Source organism: Rhineura floridana, chromosome 2 (genome assembly GCF_030035675.1).
Source record: "Rhineura floridana isolate rRhiFlo1 chromosome 2, rRhiFlo1.hap2, whole genome shotgun sequence".
NCBI lineage: Eukaryota > Metazoa > Chordata > Lepidosauria > Squamata > Rhineuridae > Rhineura > Rhineura floridana.
Genome location: NC_084481.1, coordinates 19,161,502 through 19,180,434, shown reverse-complemented (window position 1 = coordinate 19,180,434; position 18,933 = coordinate 19,161,502). Strand labels below are relative to the sequence as shown.

Sequence of the window (18,933 nt, the reverse complement as noted above, 5' to 3'; positions counted from 1 at the left end):
GAGGGCACTTTTACATCAGGTCAGCTGATGCCCAAGGTTAAACTGACCTGGGCTATGGAACATCAGAGCAAGTGAACCATTGACAAATGTTTCTAAATTCACTGATTTCAAGTTTATTTGTTGAGGCACACAACAGATCTAACGTTACTAGGGTTGCCAGGCTCAGGGCCTGAGACTGATCCTGTATCTTTAGGAGAAGAGAAAGTCAGCCAAGTGCAGATGTTCTTGCAACACTGTAATGGGAAAAACCACAAGGTGGAATTCTCCCTTCCCCCTGCACAACTTTTAAAGATACAGAAGACCTCTTGGTTGCCAGGCCTGGCCTCCAAGATGATGACATTGACAAGCTGCTTGCGACAATGTGGACAGCAATGTGTCTTCTCAATCCTTGCCCTTCTTGGCATATTAAAGTGTGCAGAGGGGGTTTGACCAAGTGGATCCAGGGTGTAGTCAATGCATCATTACGGGACAGAGTGGTTCCAGCCACTCTGAAAAAGGCAGTGATCCGACTACTCCTGAAAAAGCCCACCCTGGACCCATTGGTTTGCAACAATTACTGGCCTATTACAAATATTCCCTTCTTAGGGAAGGTGAATGAGAGGGTTGTGGTGCAGCAGTTGCAAGTACTCTTGGATGAAACAGATTATCTTGACCCATTCCAGGCAGGGTTCAGGCCTGGTTATGGGGCTGAATCGACCTTGGTCGCCCTGATGGATGACCTTTATCAGGAGAAGGACAGGGGGAGTGCAATCCTGTTACTCTTACTTGATCTCTCAGTGGCTTGATTAACCATCTTGTCCCCAATGCTGTTTAACATCTATATGAAGTCCTTGGGAGCAGTTATCAGGGGATTTGGGGTGTGCCAACAGTATGCTAATACCCAGCTCTATTTCTCTGTATCATCTAAATCAGGAGAGGCTGTGGAAGACCTGGACTGCTGCCTGGACTCGGTGGTGGGCTGGATGAGGACCAATAAACTGAGTCTCAATCCTAGCAAGATGAAGACACTGTGGGTTGGTGGTTCCTGAGTTCAGATAATTGGTCAGTTGCCTGCTTTGGATGGGGTCATACTCCCTCTGAAAGAGTAGGTCCATAGTCTAGGGGTGTTCCTAGATCCATCTTTGTCACTAGAAGCCCAGGTGACCTCAGTGGCTAGAAGTGCCTTTTACCAGCTTCAACTGGTAAGACAGCTGCAGCTGTTTCTGGACCTGGATAGTCTGACCACTGTTGTCCATGCACTGGTAACCTTCAGGCTAGATTACTATAATGCACTCTGTGGGGGGTTAGTCTTTAGTTTGGTTTGGAAGCTGCAGCTGATGCAAAATGTGGCGGCAAGACTGCTCACTGGGGTGGGGTATCATCAACATGTCACCCCGCTGCTGAAAGATTTGTACTGGCTACCTATTAGCTACTAGACTAAGTTCAAGATTCTAGTTTTGGTGTACAAAGCCTTATGCAGGTTGGGAACAGGATACCTGAAAGACCGTCTTGTCCTTTATATACCCAGTTGATCACTGCATTCTGCAGGTGAGGGCCTCCTGCAGATACCATGTTATCAGGAGGTCCATTCGACACAACATAGCAAATGGACCTTTAGTGTAGTGGTACCTACCCTTCGGAACTTCCTCCCCTTAAATATTAGACAGGCTTATCTCTGTTATCTTTTTGGTGCCTAATGAAGACCTTCCTCTTTCAACAAGCCTTTTAAGTAGAGACCTTATCTCAGTCTGCGTCTGTGTTAGAATTGCTTTTTCATGTTTTTAAACCTTTTTAAATATGTTTTTAAACCTTTTAGAAATGTTTTTAAAGATGTTTTGTTTTAATATATTTTAAAGTCTGTTTTATGATGTTTTAAAGTGTTCTTAGAGCTTTTGTTTGCTGCCTTGGGCTTCTACTGGGAGGAAAGGCGGGATATAAATCAAATAATAACTAACTAACAGTGGTTGGCCTCTATTTCACCCCCTCAGAATACCACTGTAAATGATGGCTTCATTCCTAGGGGGCATTTTAGGGGTGAAAAATCAGCTGATGATTAGGGAAACACTACTTTTGGAGGCGTTTACAGTATACTGTTCTAAGCGGTCTGCTCATTTGAACTTCTCGTTAGCCTGCATTCCCCTGTTGAAGGCCTGAAAATCAACAGGCTGAAATGCGTTGGGTTTAAACATACAATCAATTCCTACTTTTCTAGCATCTTGGTTTTTGCCCCCCTTTTTTACTTGGTTTGGATGCTAGCCACTTCCTATTGTTGTTACCTAGGAATGATGCCACATGATCAGGCCTGTCATGAACATCTGGCAAATGCTGGGGCTTCCTGAGCTGATGCTGCCATCCATTTTGTGTCTGCGTTGAGCTGGATGGTTTATTATTTATTTATTTATTATTTCAATTTATATACCGCCCTTAGCAGAATAGCTCTCAGGGCGGTGAACAAACAAGATAAAATACAATATATCATAGTAAAAAATCACAAAAACATGTACAAACAAACAACAGAAAGCACAACAAAAATGAAATACAACACAAATTAAGAAGGATACATATTAAAAGTAGAAAGATTAAGAAAATTAAAAGATTAAAATGCCTGGGAGCATAAAAAGGTCTTTACCTGGCGCCAGAAAGATAGAAGTGTAGGCGCCAGGCGTATCTCTTCGGGGAGGCTTTTCCACAACTCAGGGGCCACCACAGAAAAGGCCCTAGATCTAGTAACCACCCTCCGGGCTTCCCGATGAGCTGGTACCCGGAGGAGGGCCTTAGATTCTGAACGAAGTGAACGGGTAGGTTCATAGTGAGAGAGGCGTTCCACAAGGTATTGAGGTCCCACGCCGTGTAAGGCTTTATAGGTCAAAACCAGCACCTTGAATCTCGCCCGGAAGCAAATAGGGAGCCAGTGCAGACGCGCCAGAATAGGTGTTATATGCGAAGACCGACTGGTCCTCGTCAATAGTCTGGCAGCCGCGTTCTGCACCAGCTGAAGCTTCCGAACTGTCTTCAACGGCAGCCCTATGTAGAGTGCATTACAGTAATCCAATCTTGAAGTTACCAGAGCATGAACAATGGAGGCGAGGTCGTCCCTGTCCAGATAGGGGCGTAGTTGGGCTACCAGACGAAGATGGTAAAATGCATTCCGTGCCACCGAGGCCACTTGGGCCTCGAGAGACAAGGAAGAATAGAAAAGAACCCCCAAACTACGTACCTGTTCTTTCAGGGGGAGTGTAACCCCATCCAGAACAGGGTGAACATCCACCATCTGAGCAGGGAAGGCGTTCACCAGCAGTGTCTCGGTCTTGTCTGGATTGAGTCTCAGTTTATTAGCTCTCATCCAGTCCATTATCGCGGTCAGGCAACAGTTCAGCACATCAACAGACTCACCTGAAGAAGATGAAAAGGAGAAATAGAACTGTGTGTCATCAGCATATTGATGGCAACGCACTCCAAAACTCCTGATGACCGCACCCAGCAGCTGCATGTAGATGTTGAAAAGCATGGGGGACAAGACCGATCCCTGAGGAACTCCACAATGGAGAGTCCATGGTGTCGAGTGATGTTCCCCAAGCACTACCTTCTGGTGACGATCTGCGAAGTAGGAGCGGAACCACTGCCAAGCAGTGCCCCCGACACCCAACTCCGCGACTCTCCCCAGAAGGATACCATGGTCGATGGTATCAAACGCCGCTGAGAGATCAAGGAGAATCAACAGAGTCACACTCCCCCTGTCCCTCTTCCGGCAAAGGTCATCATACAGGGCGACCAAGGCTGTTTCGGTGCCAAAACCGGGCCTAAAACCGGATTGAAACGGATCTAGATAATCGGTTTCATCCAAGAGCGCCTGGAGCTGGCCGGCAACCACCCGTTCCAAAACCTTGCCCAAAAAAGGGACATTCGCCACCGGTCTATAGTTGTTTAAGTTATCTGGGTCCAAGGAGGGTTTCTTTAAAAGAGGTCTCACTACTGCCTCCTTGAGGCTACCAGGGACTACTCCCTCCCTCAAGGAGGCATTAACCACTTCCTTGGCCCAACCGGTGGTCCCAGCCCTGCTAGCTTTCACTAGCCAAGATGGGCAAGGATCCAGAACAGACGTGGTTGCCCGAACCATTCCAAGCACCTTGTCCACTTCCTCGAGCTGCACCCACTGAAACTCATCCAATAATGAAGGACAAGGCCGTGCTCCAGACACTTCAATGGATTCATCTGTCGCAACATCGGAGTCAAGATCCCTGCGGATACATGCAATTTTATCTTGAAAGTGTCCAGCAATTTCGTTGCAGCGGGCTTCCGATGTTTCCGTAGTATTGTGGGGGCCAGAGTGTAAGAGCCCACGCACGACTTTAAAAAGCTCCGCTGAGCGGCATAGGGATGATCTAATAGAGGCAGCAAAATAAAGCTTCTTTGCTGTCCTTACCGCTTTTGTATACAACTTATTGGTGGCAATGTAGCTATGAGCCATCTCTCTCCCCCCCCCCATCTCTGGGCTTCACCTCCAACTTAGTGACACTATATCAGGGCTAAAATGCATTGTGAGAAGTAGGATTGAGGAGATGGGAGAGGCTGCAGCTGCCCAGCTCCTCATTTCTATCAGCATCAGTATGAAAAAAAATGCTTTGTAAAGCTGCCATCTGTTGCTGGTAACAGGCTGGTAACTTTGATGGAGGCACAAGTCACTGGATGGGAGTCTGCAAAGATGGTGCTGGCAGCAGTCCACTAAAGGAATGTTGTTCTCCCGTTTCATTAGCCTATAAGCCTAAGTGTCTCTTAGGACTGGGATTGGGAGCTGGAGCTGGTTGGTGAGCAAGATCTTTGCTCCCCCCTGCAGGGCAACTTTGGCATGTGGGTGGAACCACCCACCTGTCAATCACCTGTCGTATTATGTCTTCAGGCAATCACTTCACAAGGGCTCACTCTCAGCACTGCTCAGATGATGGACACTATGAGGAAGCCCCTTTGAAGTTACCTTGCAGGTGCAAATGGTCATCTTTCCTCTGCAGACAGTCAGAGGATCCATCAGCTTGGGACTGTGTAGACTTCAGAAAGAAAATGGGAAGGCCTCCTCCCCTGTTCTAAGAACTAGGCCTCTTTTGGAGGGTCCCTTGCTTTTTTACTTTTTGCCAGCAGATGGAAGCAAGAAACAGCGAACACAGAATGCATGTGTAAGATCTGGAATTTGTATTTTATTATTTGGAAAGCTTTTTTCTCTCGCAGTTTGGACTCTTCCTTCAAAAATAAATATCTACGGGGCAGAAAGAAACAGAATTCTAAAATGAAGGCAATCTTTCTTATCGTATGAGCTTTTAGATCTAACAGTAACTAGAGCTGTTGTGCGTGTGGATCAAGAAGGGAGTTTGCTGTCTCTACTGTGGTCTGGAGGAAGTCTTATTGACAAAGTCATATTCAGCACTGACAAATGCAGAGTGCCTTCAGCCCCTGTAATTTAAGATAAGTAGTCCAAAATTTAGATGTGGGAAATTCAGGGACACTTCCCTAACTCAGTCATGAAGCTCATTGTGGGACAGTGGGACAGATCACTGTAATCCAACCCTAATCTCCTCACATTGTTGTTCTTAGGGCAAAAGTGAGCCCAATTTTCATTTACTCTAAGGTCCCCGCAGGGAAGACCAGAATACAAATGTGACAAAATATATTTTCCTGAATGCTTTGTAGACAACATCCTTTTGCCTGTAAAACAGAATCTGATTATGGCAATTCACATAAGAAGAGCCTGCTGGATCCGGCCAGTGTCCCATCTAGTCATCATCATCAGCCATCTAGTCATCATCATCAGTTTATTGCAGGCAACCAAATACAGGTTTTAGCCAGATAAAATACTAATATACAGAGGCAGTATCTAAAAACTTTAACAGTGGTATCTAAAACTGTAACAAAAATTATAAAAATTATAACATTGTAGCAACATTTGAAAGTAAAACTCAGATCGCGAGGCAAACTTGTCTAATCTGAGCAGCTCTCATGGCAAATTTGGCTGTGCTGACCATTACAGATCTATCTGGGCTGGTCAACAAATATTTGATCTTCTCTATATCACTAGAGGAGGAGGAAATTGCCACTAGAAATTTCTCCAAGTATTTCTTCCTTAGTGTCTCATACAGTTTACAATGTAACATATAGGGGACTACTGCAAATGCAGATGCGCTGATCTCTAGGAATTCTCTTGTATCTTCCTTCAAGGAAGTTGGTTTTCATTGTCTGAAAGCGCAATGCAGTAAATGCCTTGCGGAGAAAAGGTGGATTTAATTCAGACAGATATTTCTCTTCCTCATGATGCTCTTTAATAAGGGGAAAGGTAATGGAGAATCTAGATGAACTAATAGCATCCATATCCTTCTTTGCAAAGAAATCTTGGAGATGCCTTTTGATATTATATCAGCTGGACAGGATTCCTGCAGCAATAAGTGACTCTAGATTAAGGCAATATTTCTGTAGCAATAATTTGCCGTTAGCTAGCCAAGTATTTTGAATGGGTAAATGTCGCTGTTCTGTTATACACAATTTGACCAGTTCATTTGCAGAGTAGTTCAGTTTTAAAAGGTAATAAAAGATGGCCCTAAGAATAAAAAATAAAATTGGCATTGTGCCCACTTCTGCTCGAAGATAGGCTGCAGGAGTTCCTGATGGAAGACCCAATACAATATGTATAAAACTGTTTTGGACAGATTCCAGTTGGTCTGGTCAGGAATACCCCCGAGTTCTGCCCCATATACCATCTGTGGGATGACCTTGGCAGTAAAAACTCTTAAGGCTGGTATAACAAGGCTCCCTCCCATGACTTTTGCAAATTTCAACACAGACTGCATTGAGCTTTGAGCTTTTAACTTATTGGCCTGCCAGTGATTATTCCATGAATCATTATATGCAAAGCAGTTCCCCAGATAATTAAATCTGTAGGCCTGTTCTAGTAGATGACCATCTAGAAACCATTTGTGTTTAACTGGGCATTTGCCAAAACCCATACCTTTGGTCTTGGCATAGTTCACACTTAGCTGTTCTTTCACACATATGTCCCCAAACATTTTCAATAATCTCCTCATACCAATCTGGGTCTGGGAAAGAAGGACCATGTCGTCAGCTTATAACAAAATAGTTTCCGTGAACTGAGAGCTACTGGAAAGTTGGATTTAATAGCTAATTGATCTATGATGTCATTCACATATATATTAAACAGCTAATAAGCAACCTTGTCTCACTCCTTTAGTTGAGGCAATTACCACTGACAGCTGACCTTCTCTACTTACCCTGACTCGAAGCTTGGTATCTGTACAGAGTTTCCTTATCAAAATCAGAAGACGTTCATCCATTCCAAGTCTCCATAATTTTCTCCAAAGAATCTCTCTATTTATCCTGTCAAAAGTAGACGTCAGATCAACAAAGGCTGCAAAGAGATATTTCCTAGGGTCTGCTGCGTATTTTTCTCTGAAATGGTTTAGAACAAAGCATTGATCTATAGTTGACTTCCCATGACGGAAGCCAGCTTGTTCGTCCCCAATAATATTGTTGCTGTCTACCCAGGTTTCAATCTTATCCAATAAATAACTTGCATATAGTTTAGAGGATATGTCCAAAAGACTGATTGGACAATAGTTGGCTGGGAGAGATTTATCTCCTTTTTTAAAAATTGGGACCACAATACTTTGGTCCCATCCCTGGGGCAGTCTGCCAGAGGTATTTACATAAGTAAAGAGTTTTGCTAATACTGGAGCCCACCAATCTGGATTATCCAGAAACATCTCAGGGCGAAGCATATCTTCCCCAGGGGCTTTCTGTCTGCGCAGGCGAGATATTAGACTTTTCACCTCAGAAGTAGTTACTGGGGGCCAAGCAGGGGTATCTTTAATATCAGGAATTTGAATGGGTAAATCAGAATTAAAATTAAAAGTTGATTAAAATGGTTCTCCCAGGATTTAGGGAGGATTAAATCATCCAGGCCGTATTTCTTCTCCTTGAGCTTGGAAGCCACCAGGTTCCAAAACTTTTTATAGAGTCTTTGGAAGTTGCAGCCTTTTCCATTTCTGACCACATTAAAGCATAAAAGCAGCTTGTTTATGTTTCAGCAGCTTCCTATAGCAATGTCGCTTCTCAATCCATGCTTTCCTCATTGGGGAGGTAGCATTAAGATTAGCATGCCTGTATGTCACATGGAGATCTCATCTTGCCTGTCTACAATCTGCATCAAACCACTTCATAGTTCGAGGGTTTGGCTTATAAGGCAAATTATTTGAGCAGAGACTACCCACTTGTTGCACAATATCTGAGTAAACTGATAGTGGATCATCGATCTCTGTTCCCATAAATCTATTTCTGAGGGACAGCAACTCTTTGTTAAAGAGAGCCTCCTCTACTTTTAATTGGATCTCAGGAACCCACCTCAAACTTCGCCTCCCTTGGAGAATATAGGGAGGTTCATAACCCAGACCTTTTGAGGCTACTTGGAAGTCTGCCAGTTCCATGCACAACAGCTGATGATCGCTCGCCAATTGACTTCCCACAACAAAATTCTTTACATAGGGAGCACATTCATAATTACATAAAAAATAATCTATAACACTCCCTCCCCTAAGGGAGGAGTATGTAAAGTTCCCTGCTGCCTTATCGTGCCCAGTACCATTGCAGATAAACAGTCTAAATTTGTAAATTAACTTAAACAAGCGGGTACCTGCAGAATTGATTCGTTTATCCATGGATTTCCTGTAAGGGAGGTAGGCTATATCCTCTGAATTCAACCCAAACCTTTCATTGGCAATTAAATACTCATCACCTATTCTGGCATTGAAATCTCCCATCACGATCATTAAAGATGTAGGGTACTGTTGACTGATTAGTTCCAGATGGGATTCTAGAATATTCCATATATCTAGGTTAAAATCTCTAGATCCTCTAGGCGGAATGTACACATTTATACAGATTAGTGTCAACCCTTTTTGGCTTTTCAGATATATGGTTTGGATAGAAGGGGAAATAGAATCAATTATCTGGGTTTCTACATTTAAACTAGTGGCCACCCCCAAAACAAGTCCTCCTCTGCTTCTCCCTTTCTTTTGATCCTTTCTTGGTGGAGTTGAAAACAAGCTAAATCCCTGCATCTCAATTTTTGACACCCAAGTCTCTTGTAGGCCAAACAGCTGGAACTGTGAGAGAAATTTGAAAAAACCCAAATCCCTCATCTTGTTATCCCACCCTGATATATTCCAGGATAGAAGTTTTAAGGGTATTTGTTGGGGCTTGGGATTTACAATCCCTGCCACTTGGGGGTGGGGGTGGGGATTTAATTTTTACACCCTCACAGTACTCCTTCTGTCATTTGGGAGGAGGGGTTATTACATCATTGTGATGAGCAATGGATACTTTGGGAGGTGGGGCAGATTTCTTGTTATCCTGATAGTTCTCTTGTAACAGCAGTAACGCACCCTCAACTATAACCGGGTTTGATGCTGATTTGTGATACTTCCCCTCTTCCTTCTGTATATTTTCAGCCTGATTTTTATCCTCCCTCTTCCTCAGAGCTGCTCCGCCTAATGAAATAATTTCAGATCGCAGCGGCTGACCATCAAGGCGTCTTCTAATAATATTAATGTCTGGATAGAGTGGGCTTGCTTTAGGTGATACCTCCGTTGTTATAAAGCTCTTCCCCTTTTGGGGGTTTGGGCTACCAGCCACGGGAGGATCCTCAAAGTCGTGGCATAGCTTCACATCCACTTGGATAAATAACTCTTGCCTTTGCGGGACAGAAACTTCTTCCATATTTTGTGGGATAAGGATCATCTCAGCTGTGTTCTGTTTCTTACTAATAAGTTGAGTCTTGCTTAAAAATTTGTTTAATAGGTTTAGCTGAAGGCCCCTAAGGATAAGAATGATTGCTCCCCCCTGTGAAGTAAAGTAAGTAGCACAGATAAATCCATACTTGGTTCTGCATAAAAACTAGAGAAAAAGTGGTGCTTACTGAAGAGGAAAAGGGAGTTTTCCTTATAGGGATTTATTTCCATCTCAAGTTTACACTCTGATGCCCTTTGGACCCTGAGGAATGAACTGCTTATTTAAGGCACTGAGTAACTGGACTTTAGTTTGGAACTGTGATATAAAGTTTGGGCAGCTCACCCGAGAAAGAGAGCTGCAGAATAAATAACAAATAATCCAACTAATTTGAGGAAGTATGGTGGTCACCAGAGGGCAAAAAAGAGATTGAACTCATCCACAGCTAAACAAAGCAAGCTCCCCGATTATTTTGCTTCGGTGAATGACTCAAGGATAGAGGAAAAAACTACTACCCCAAGGTTAAAAGACTCACTGTTGGCTAAAAATAACTCAGAACAGATAACTCCTCGCTTACTGGATCCTTGTTTGTCCTCGACTGAAGAGCATGTCCAGGAGCTGGGCTTGGCAGCTGCACCTCTAGCAGAGCTTTGTTCTATCTATGAGGCTCCTGAGCTGTTAAATCAATCTGGCCTGGAGCTTCTTGGTTCACAGTGTATGCTACCGGGGAGACTGGTGAAGAAGCTTTTTGAGGAACTATCTGCCTTGTGAGTGACGCTGCAGGAGGTAGTTCCAGCTATAAAACAATTGATTTATGAGGTCCTCAGAGAGCAGCAGGCTAAAGCAAGCTCAGAATGTTCATCTGCTCCATCACAACCCACAAAGGAAGCACCAGCCAGGAACAGTCAAAATAATTCTCTAGTGGACACTTCTGCTGCATTGACTTTAAAGATTGGCCTAGAAAATGCAAGTGGGCCACATACTGATCCTGTTCACACTCCTTTAGTGGTAACAGCTTCTAACTGCAACAAAAGCAGCAGACCGAAATCTTATAAGAACAGCAGTAAGACCAAGAGGTCTATATCCAAAAGGGCCAGCAAACAAAAGCAAATCTCCACCCCTAAGTTGGTAAACAAAAGAATTCACTTCCAAAGACTTTTTGAACTGGTGGATAGAGATGTGAAGACTACAAAAGATAAGAAGGAGAAGAAGACCAAGCACTTAAACGGGACAAATAAGATAATGCCTGAACAAAGAGAGAACTCTACCCAAGAAGGGGCAAATATAGTATCTGGTCTTCCTATTCTTCCTCCTGTGTGTGAAGACCTCAGTCCACAGGAAGCCATGCTAGACTTTATTCCCTAAGAATGTCTCTCTGGTTTACCTTCCACTCCACCCACTACTACAGTGAAGCGGCAGTCCAAAACAATTCAATCTACTTCCCTAGTTTTGATGAAACAGCAGGTGGTTCTATGTAATTATCCCAAACTGCCAGGGCTCTTAACACAGTCTGAAAGGAAGTTCCATCTTTTGCAGATTCTGAGGGAGGTGGAAATAGGTCACATTGCTATTGGGGATATCGAAAGAGTAGACTATTTGTTTTATAATTATCGTAATGCCAGAGCCATGATAACTTGTGCCAATCAGCAGGTTGCAGGTACCATTCTTGGAGCCAAAGCCAAACTAAGCAAATTCGACATCGATGTGAAGCACCGTTTTAGGCAATTGCATTTAATGTCCATGTCTCTTAGTCCACAGTGCCCATTACAGGAAAGGAAATTACCTTACTGTAACGGGCAAGCTAAAGACAAATGCCTAACAGGTAAGCTGATTGACCTTGATGATAATGAGCAGACCTTTAAGCAACAGGTGGTGGCAATTAATAGGATAGACCCCAAAATGTTGGGCAGAACTTCTGCTGATATTAATCAGCTGGTTGCATTGGATTGTGAAGCTAAAAACCGTGAAGAGGTGGGGCAAAATTGGAATGGAGGGCCCCTATTAGACAAAGCTTTCCTTGGTGGTGATCTCCCTCAAGGTTGCCTTTCAATCCTTGAGGATCTAGCTTCCTCCACTTTACTTAAAGACTTATCAGCGACACAGAAACTAACACTTATAGATAAAATAAATACCATTCAATTAGGCCTCCAGACTCAAGGTGTTCCTACCAAAATGAACCTATTGAAGGATCAACTTCTTACTACGGAGGAAGTAGGGACCCTAATGGCATCGTACGATGCCCTTTTACAGGAGGATCAAAAGTCCCATCTAGTCCGGCATTCTGTTCTCACAGCAGCCAACCAAATGCTCATGGGAAGCCGGCAAGCAGGACCTAAGCACAAGAGCACTCTCCCCTCCTGCAGTTTCCAGCAACTGGTATTCAGAAGCATACTGCCTCTGACCACAGAAGCAGAGCAGAGCCATCATGGCTAATAGCCATTTATAGCATTATCTTTCATGTATTTGTGTAATCCTCTCTTAAAGCCATCCAAGTTGGTGGTGATCACTGTTGGCAAAGAAAGAGTGCCTGAATGTATTTTTCCACAGCAGAGTTACAAAGCCAAGAAGCACAGAGTCCGTGCAGATCTCAAGGACAAGTATCCAAGGCAACCAGCTGGCCTTATCTATAAGACTTAGCAGATCTGGCCAGTCGGTGTGGGGGTCGAGGAGTTTGTACAGAGAGAGAGCTTGTGATATATTCTATTGTCAGTAAAGTGACTCTTAAAACTTATTACTTGTCTGGCTCATTGCTTCAACTGGCATCTAGCCTGTCACTATACTGTTCTGCATCCTGGGCATCTGCTTGCGCCAGATACAACATCCAACAAGTGGTAGCAGAGGATGGTTACCTGGTGCTGATGGTTACCTGGTGCTGAGGATTACCTGGTGCTGAGGATTACCTGGTGTTGAGGATTACCTGGAGCGGAGGATTGCAGAAAAGCGGCAGAGAAAAGCCAGAACTGCAGACCAGCAAGTAAAACAGCAGAAAGACGGAGAAACCGAAAGCTGAGCTGAAAGCTGTGAGAGAGCCACGGGAATAACTGACTGAAGGACAGAGGTGAGAAGCTCTAATTACAAAGGCGGTGAACTGTGAAAAGTGAAAGTATGTCTATTACGTTATCGGCCGGGATTCCCTTGGAAAGGCTGACAGGGAAAAATTATGGCACTTGGAAACAGAGAATGCAGGCTTTTCTAGTGAAAGAAGACCTGTGGAAAGCTATCGCAGAAGACCCACCCGCCGTAGTGCCTATTCCAGCAGATTGGAGAAGGCTGGATGAGACGGCAAAGGCGTTAATTGTTCTTGCTATTGATGATTCTCAATTACTGCATGTGCGTGATGCAACAACAGCTAAGGAAACCTGGGAAACTTTAAGAAATATTCATGTGAAAAAGACTGCCAGTTCTAAAATATATCTTGCCAGAAGATTGTATCAGATGCGCTTATCTGGAGATACAACCATGTTAGAGCATTTGTTGGAAATAAACAGACTGTTTACTGAGTTGTCAGAACGTGAAATTGAACATTCTCAAACGCAAAAAGTGTATATCACATTATCTTCACTAGATTCATGTTATGATAGTCTGGTGAGCTCTTTGGAAGCAATGGACGATGCAAATCTCAATATGGATTATATAGAAGGCAAACTTTTACAAGAATTCCAAAGAAGGCAAGAAATGGCAAAGCAGGAAAAGACTGAGTCTAAACACAACGTGGAAAAACAGAACAACAAAGCTGCACAAGAGAGACTGTATGGACAAAAGGCATGTTATTTTTGTGATTCCAAGCAACATCTTCAAAGGAATTGTGAAGCAAGAAGAAGAGAAAGAGGAAGGAAACCATGTGTACAGGTGATCTATGCTAGTAAGAATAAGCAATGTATTAACAATGAGCAGGGAAATAACTGTAAAGATTTATGGGCAATTGACAGTGGGGCAACAAATAGTATAATCAAAGATAAATCTATGTTTCATACATTTTGTGACGTAGAGGATAATGTAATAATGGCTGATGGGACTAAGAAACAGATCAAAAGTAGGGGAACAGTGAAATTAGCAGGTTTCAATACCATTATGACTGATGTGCTGTTTGTTCCTGATATTGAATGCAACATTATGGCTGTGTCGAAACTCAATGAAATGGGGTTCAATGTAATGTTCAAAAGGGGTTCAGTGCATGTAATGAGAGGAGGAAAAATATTCATGAAAGGAATAGTGAGGAACTCATTGTTCTTCTTACACGTGAGACAAACAAATCATGTACTCATGTGTGCTAATAAGAAACCCCATAATAATTGTGTTCATTTATGGCACAGAAAACTAGGCCATATAGGATATGAAAATGTGGTGAAAACAACAGAGAACAGTAATGATGTGACATTGAGAAACTGTGAAAAATACGTAGACTGCCACGTGTGTAAACAAACTAGGGCAGTTGTGGCTGCAAAGAACAAAGAAGCCATGCCCAGCACAAATGCACCTTATCAATTAATACACGTGGACTTAGTGGGGCCATTTCAACCTACTCAGGGGGGTGCAAGATATTTCCTGACAATAGTTGATGATTTTTCAAAATTCTGCACTGTTTATTTACTAAAAGCTAAAAGTGAAGCTGCAGAGAAACTGAAAAGATTTATTACAAAAATTGAAGTGCAGTTTGGTGTCAAAATACAGAGAATATGATCAGATCAAGGAGGAGAGTTCTTAGGACACTCTTTTACTGAATACTTGGATAAAAGAGGAATAAAACAGGAGTTAACAGCCCCTTATAGTCCTCATCAGAACGGGTTAGCTGAACGCTGGAACAGGTTGCTTCAGGACTCAATAAGATCAATGCTATGTGACTCCTCTTTAACACAAGGTTTCTGGGGAGAGTGTGTTCTGTATTCAGCTTACATTCAAAACATAATATTCCATAAGGCCACTGGAATGTCTCCTTATCAGAAATTGTATGACAGAAAACCCAGATTAAACCATTTGATTAGGTTTGGAGCAGAATGCTGGGTACATGTTCCCAAAAATAAAAGAACAGGGAAGCTGCAAAGGAGAGCAGACAAAGGGTACATGCTGGGATTTGAAAACACGTATTACAGAATTTGGATGCCAAAACAAAGGTCTGTGGTGTTAAGCAGAAGCGTGCAAGCAATAGAGCAGGATTGGGAAGAGAAAACATATGTGGAGTTGGGAAACACTGCAGGTAGTAATGAACAAGAACAGGCAGATACAGTACCAATAAAACAAGAAGAAACAGGCAGCAGTAGTGAATCAAGTTCTAGCTCTGAGAGAGAAACTGAGGAATCGCCTGACACAGACACAGACACTAAGGCAGAAATACAACCACGCAGATCAGAGAGAACAACCAAAGGTATTCCACCTGTTAGATTTAAAATAAATTCCATTAAGCATATAGACTTCAGTAACTGGAAAAAGTGGGATGATGGGAATCATGAAAAATAATTGCTGAAAGAAATATAATGAAAATGATGCTGAGATTGCAATGGAGTAACTGTATTACAAATGATGCTGATGTAAACTGAAGAAAAGAAATGTATCATGTGGAGAAATGTAATTTAAGTGACTGCAAGAAATGTAACTGTAATTGTGATAACAAAAGTTAGAAGAAACATGAAAGATGTAATGTAAATGATAAAGGTTTATGCTATGGAAAAATAGGTGGGGGGTGTTGGCAAAGAAAGAGTGCCTCAATGTATTTTTCCACAGCAGAGTTACAAGGCCAAGAAGCACAGAGTCCGTGCAGATCTCAAGGACAAGTATCCAAGGCAACCAGCTGGCCTTATCTATAAGACTTAGCAGATCTGGCCAGTCGGTGTGGGGGTCGAGGAGTTTGTACAGAGAGAGAGCTTGTGATATATTCTATTGTCAGTAAAGTGACTCTTAAAACTTATTACTTGTCTGGCTCATTGCTTCAACTGGCATCTAGCCTGTCACTATACTGTTCTGCATCCTGGGCATCTGCTTGCGCCAGATACAACATCCAACAATCACTGCCTCCTGCGGCAACAAATCCCATTGTTTAACTATGTGCTGTATAAAGAAGTACTTTACTTTGTCTATCCTGAACCTTCCAGCACTCAGCTTCATGGATGTCCATGAGCTAGGGGCAAGTCCATACCATTCATTTAATGCACATAACGTCCCCCAAAGAATCCTGGGAACTGGGGATTTCCTGTCACAGAGCTACAAATTCTCAGCACCTTTAACAAACTACAGTTCCCATTATTCTATGGGGGAAGTCAGGTGCTTTAAATGTACATTGGATGTGTTGTAAATAACTGGTGTGGACCTGCCCCTAGTGTTATCAGAGAGGGAGAAAACCGTTTCTCTATCCATTTTCTGCATACAGTACATTGTTTTATACACTTCTGTCATGTCACCTCTTACTCGCTTTTTCTCTAGAGCCCCAAATGCAGCAACCTTTCCACATGTGGATTTGATTGTTCCATGCAGACTTTGACACCCAGTGTGAAAGAAGCCCGTGTGATTGCTGAAACATGCATCCCAGTCATAATCCAACTCACATCCAGCAACTTTGCCATGGCAAATGGGAGGGCTCCCATTCCCATCACCTTGAACTTCTTGAAGGAAGGGTGGCATACAAATGTGACAGACTGGTAAGCAGATCAGTGTGGATTCATATTGAAGTAATCACATGGCCACTGCAAAGCTTTAGATCTGTGCTATAATTTGGGGTAGTCACTGGTGTTTAAATGCTTTCATCTGCAATCCTGAGAATAGTTAGGCTGTTTAAAATCCATATGGTTCCAATGGTACTTTTGATTTTTGTTGATTATTGTTATTATCGTATGTTGTACACCGCCCAGGGAGCCATTGGCTAAGGGCGGTTTATAAATGAAATTAAATAAATAAATAAAATAAATAAATATAAATACTTAAAGTGCTAACTATACAGGATTAGAGCTGATGATACTGCTTAGTTCAGCCTTTGCCAACCTGGTGCCCTCTGGATGTTTTGGACTATAGCTCCCCACCACAGCCAGCCAGCGTCGTATGATTGTGAATTTAGACAAAATGGCAGTGCTAATATGATGATTAAATGTGTGTGTGGGTTCCCCTTTCCACAGCTCGTTAATGTTTTCAAGGGTAAAACAAAACCGCACTGTTTCATTAGCTTGTTAGATTCCAGATCAAACATTCTAAATACATGGCATAATTCTTTTAAAACTTTCAATCTCAATATGCATTGAAGTATGCAGTTCTTCTCTTATACTACATAAACTTGTTACAGAGGCCTGCTTATAAAAGCCAAAAAGTGTTCCATGTGCCATAGGTGGCAATTTATTTATGTATTTAGGTGATTTATATACCGCTTCATATTTCAAAGAAAGTGGTTTGCAACATCCTCAAAATATCACACACAGAAGTCAAATACAAAAAATACAGTTAAAAATATCCACATTTTGCAGCAACACAAAGAACAGTTAGATAAGATATCCACTTAAACATCAATATAAATAGAAACAATATAATGGGGACTCATAATAACTACCAGCAGAGCCAAAATACAGAAATACAGCAGAGACAATCAGCCCACCATCTATGTATTTATAGGTAGCAACAGCTCTCTTACCTTTGGTGCTATCTCCCCAGCTTAAGCTCGCACTAAAGGTGAACCCCTTAGACTCTGGATCCACTTGTGCCAGTACATTTGTGATGGCATGCCATGGCAGGCAGCAGAGCCCCTCTCCCCAGGAAAGAAGGGCTAGCAGCATACAGGAGAGTTGAAAATGAAGAGAGGTTTTCCTTCCAGGTTCCCAAATACGAAAGGGGAAAGGAGCCTGTATAGATGTCCATCCCACCAAATATCCTACCAAAGACCTGTGCCTGACATGGGGTAACGTTTTCCTTACCACTTGGTAGGATTTATACAGGTATCTAAGCTACCTAGAAGGGTTTGGCCATCTGCATGAACCCTGTGATGCTGCTCAGATGCCATACATTATTTTTCTTCTAATCCTGGGTAAGGAATTGGCAGTAATGAATATTACTCATTGAAGACCCATGCTTTTCATACAGATACATGCCACACACACACACACACGGCTATCTGCACACCTCCATCCCATTCCAGTGATTATTTACAAATGCCAGAGGTGTGATGTACTTTCATATCAGCAATTTTAAACTTAACAGATTTAAGTCAGCTCATCCACCCAGTCTGGGAATTATTATTGTTATTATTTTTATCACTTATCTCTAATCAGTAGTCCCAGTGTCTTGTATTCTGGCAGTTACGAAAGAGCTACTTCAATTACATTAGAGAGCTCCAAGGGAATTTTGTAGTCTTTGTAATCAAAGCAGCAGCTCTCTCTCTCTCTCATGTAATATACACACACACAAACATATTCTGTAAGTCTACATTTTATTGGCACTGAAATTATAGAAAGATATTGCCATGGTGACAACTATTAACATCCCTATTAGGCATAATCAAAATTATATTTTAGTGAGAATTTGGAGTGGGAAAATATATTAGATCTGAATCAGGGCTGATGCACCATTAGGTACAGCGAGACAGCAGATGATGCTGGGGTGTGTGTGCAGCTATGGGGAGGTGTTGGAGGCCAGAGCAGTGGGTGTCCTGTGGCCTGCCCTGCATCCCCTAAACTAGTCTGCTGCCCTCAGGTGTGGTGGGCAATGCAGAGCCATTGCCAATGTTGAAGGGCAATTCAGCTGCCAGCCCAGCTGGTTTCTGTATGAGGAATAGGGTGAGGGGGTATCTTGTCCTTCATCTCATTCAGCAAAATGGCTTATATGTAATAGAACACTCATATGGCCTTGGGAGGGGCGGGGGGGGAAAGCACTTTATTTACAATTATTTATATATAGTAAATAATGACAAAGACAAGGATACCATTTTGTGGGGGGGGAGTTCTTTGAAGGCTATGCACATTCCCTCCAGCATCTGTCCTGATTGACTGAAGTCAGTGGAGAGCAAAAGTATCAGAAAGGTTATCCATGGTAGCAAGACCCTCCGTGATATGGGAGTGGAATGCTGCCTATTGTTACCATGCTGAGGTTAGCCCAAGTGCAGTCATGTAAGAAAAAGAATCGTTTTAAAATTGTCTAGAAAAGCCTTTCGAGAGCCAGTGTGGTGTAGTGGTTAAGGTGTTGGACTAGGACCTGGGAGACCAGGGT

General features: G+C 42.7%; 1 protein-coding gene across 1 annotated transcript in view; it reads left to right on the top strand.

Moving 5' to 3' along the window:
- Positions 1-18,933, top strand: part of CDK15 (cyclin dependent kinase 15) — an 84,255-nt gene that overhangs the window by 30,240 nt on the left and 35,082 nt on the right.